General features: G+C 49.0%; 1 long non-coding RNA gene across 1 annotated transcript; it reads left to right on the top strand.

Annotated features, from left to right (window-relative positions):
• The first annotated feature begins 1,190 nt into the window (after positions 1-1,190).
• LOC142046481 (uncharacterized) lies at positions 1,191-2,793 on the top strand. Its single transcript, XR_012655427.1, has 3 exons — positions 1,191-1,642; positions 1,674-1,824; positions 2,481-2,793. It is a non-coding gene; the product is annotated as an uncharacterized LOC142046481 (long non-coding RNA).
• The last annotated feature ends 9 nt before the right edge of the window (positions 2,794-2,802 follow it).

Raw genomic sequence — 2,802 nt, 5'->3', positions numbered from 1 at the left:
CAAAAAGGTGAACAAAAAGAAAGTGAATCTGAAAGTTTTATTAAAGAAAAAGGAGGTGGGAGGGAAAGCAAAGCACTAAAAGAAGAATAGCACCCAAGCCATAACAATGAATTCCATCTCTTCAGTAGAGTTACACCATGGAGGAATTTGACCCAACTGGAGTAAAAGCAACAGGATAAAATGAGACAGTTATAAATTAAAGGCTGTTGCTGCTAAGACATATGTATGAAATTTCTTTTAATGAGAAGAATTTCTATTCTCTGTACACAATCAGTACAAATTCCTGGGGGTGATAAGTTTTAAGAGTAGAAATCAAGAGAGCCTGCAATTGCTGGCTATGTGATTCTGAGCAAGTCACAGACTTCTCTGTGCCTCAGTTCTCACAGCTGTAAAATGGGGAACAAGATGAGTCACTTGTGTAAAACACTCACAGCTAGGGACAAAAGTGCTGGGTAAGCATGTGATGTTGTGCTCAGCAGGACACTGAGAACTGTGAGCTGCTGTTACCACTCTGCCTTCACAAAAGTGAGGGCTTTGCTGCTGCTGACACACCAGTCTGTCTGCCTTGCTAGCAAATGCTTCAAGACTTTGCCAGTCTAAAACTTGCCTGACAGGAAACACTCAATGAACCCTAGTTATCAAGTTCCCAGAGATGTCTCCTTGCACTGTCCAGTCCCTGTCAGTGGACACGCATAGAAATTAAGTTTACTGCCTCCGAAGAGAAAGAGCAGACATCTGCCTGTTGTGTCTTCAGCTAACCTAACGCTTGTAATAAAACAAGAATCAGTTTATTAATAAAGATTAAGTGATATCAAGCAAAAGAAAAGAGACAGGTGTAGTTACAAAACAACAAACAAAACAAAACACTTTCTAGAAACTAAAATGTAGTCTTAGGCCTTGACTACACTGCAGAGTTGCAGCGCTGTAAACCCACCACCAGCGATGCAACTTACTCACCGTCCACACTTGCAAGGCACATACAGTGCTGCATCTCCCTGATTGCAGCGCTGGCTGTACTCCTGCTCTGCTTGGGGTATAAGGATTGCAGCACTGGTGATGCAGCACTGCTCCGCAAGTGTGGCCATCAAAAGCGCTGTAATTGGCCACCAGGATATTAGGAGGTATCCCAGAATGCCTGTTCAGCTACTCTGCTCATCAATTCGCACTCTACTGCCCTGGCCTCAGGTGACCCGCCCTTTACATGCCCTGGGAATTTTAAAAATCCCCTTCCTGTTTGCTCAGCCAGGTGTGCAGTGCAATCAATCAGTGAATCTTTCCAGGTGACCATGCCTTCATGCGCCAAACGAGCCTCAGCATGGAGCAATGGCAAGTTGCTGGACCTCATCAGTGTGTAGGGTGAGGAAGCTGTGCAGTCACAGCTGCGCTCCAGCCGTAGGAATTACGATACCTATGGGCAGATCTCAAGGGCCATGCTGGAAAGGGGCCATGACCAGGACGCAGTGCAGTGCAGGGTTAAAGTAAAGGAGCTGCGGAGTGCCTATTGCAAAGCCCGCGAGGGAAACCGCCGCTCAGGTGCTGCCCCCACAACCTGCTGTTTTTACAAGGAGCTGGACGCGATACTTGGGTGTGACCCCACTGCCAATCCAAGGACCACGATGGACAGTTCAGAGCAGGGAGAGGAGTTAAAGGAGGAGGAAGGGGAGGAGGGGGAGGAAACTGAGAGTGAGGGTACTGGGGTGGGGGGAGACACCTCGGAGTCCCAGGAGACATGCAGCCAGGAGCTCTTCTCAAGCCAGGGGGAAAGTAGCCAGTCGCAGAAGCTGGAACTAGTTGGAGAAGGACAAGCAGAGGAGCGGGTTCCTGGTAAACAGCTTTTAGTTTCAGGATGCAAATGTTTCAGGAGAAGGGGGCAGTTTGGGCTGCATGAGTGAATGCCTAGATGTGGAATAGCCCACTGATGTGGTCTATCACGTTGTGGTAATCGGCCTCAGTAATCTCTTCAAAAGTTTCAGCCAGAGCGTGGGCAATGCGCTTGCGCAAGTTTATAGGGACAGCCACTGTGGTCCTTGTCCCAGTCAGGCTAACGCGTCCACACCACTGTGCCGCGAGGGGTGGAGGGACCATTGCTGCACACAGGCATGCTGCATAGGGGCCAGGGCAGAATCCAGATTGCTGTAGAAGACCATCCCACTCTTCCCAGGTGACCCGCAGCAGCGAGATATCTTCCAGGATTAACTCCTGTGGAAAATGTTGGGAGAGTGTTCAGTGTAGGTGCCCCCTGCAGCATTTTGCTCTGCCCAATGCACAGAAACCCCTGCACATCCCTGAAGCAATCATTCCCTCTTACTCACCATTTCCTGCTTCCAGTGGGTTAGGTGTGCTCTGTTTGGTATGGGAAAAGTATGCTAAAGTGAAGACTGTAAACTCCTTCACTGTGTGGGAATAACTATCTGGGTGAGATTATAAACAATGCAGCCTGTGTCCTGTTTTAACTGTTGCCATTTTTGTCTTTCGAACAGTGTCCTTGACTACTGGACCGCCCGTATCATCCACTGGGCAGAGGCTACAAAACCTCAGGAAGAAGCCGCGAAAACGCAAAGAAGACATGCTGAAAGCAGTTATGGATCACTCTGCCAGAGAGAGTAAAAAACTGCAGGACTGGAGACAAAGGGAAAGCAAGCTCCGCCAGAGAAACGCAGCGGCTAAGAAGAAAAGCACAAAGCAGCTGATAAGCATCCTGGCATGCAAAACGGACTGTACCCAGTCACTCGTAGCCATGCAGGCAGAGCACTACCGTGCTGGCCCCCCTCCCATCCCAAAGCTCTTTCCCTTGTGCCCCAA

Source organism: Chelonoidis abingdonii, chromosome 3 (assembly GCF_003597395.2).
Source record: "Chelonoidis abingdonii isolate Lonesome George chromosome 3, CheloAbing_2.0, whole genome shotgun sequence".
Taxonomy (NCBI): domain Eukaryota; kingdom Metazoa; phylum Chordata; order Testudines; family Testudinidae; genus Chelonoidis; species Chelonoidis abingdonii.
This window is presented reverse-complemented; position numbering and strand designations above follow the sequence as displayed.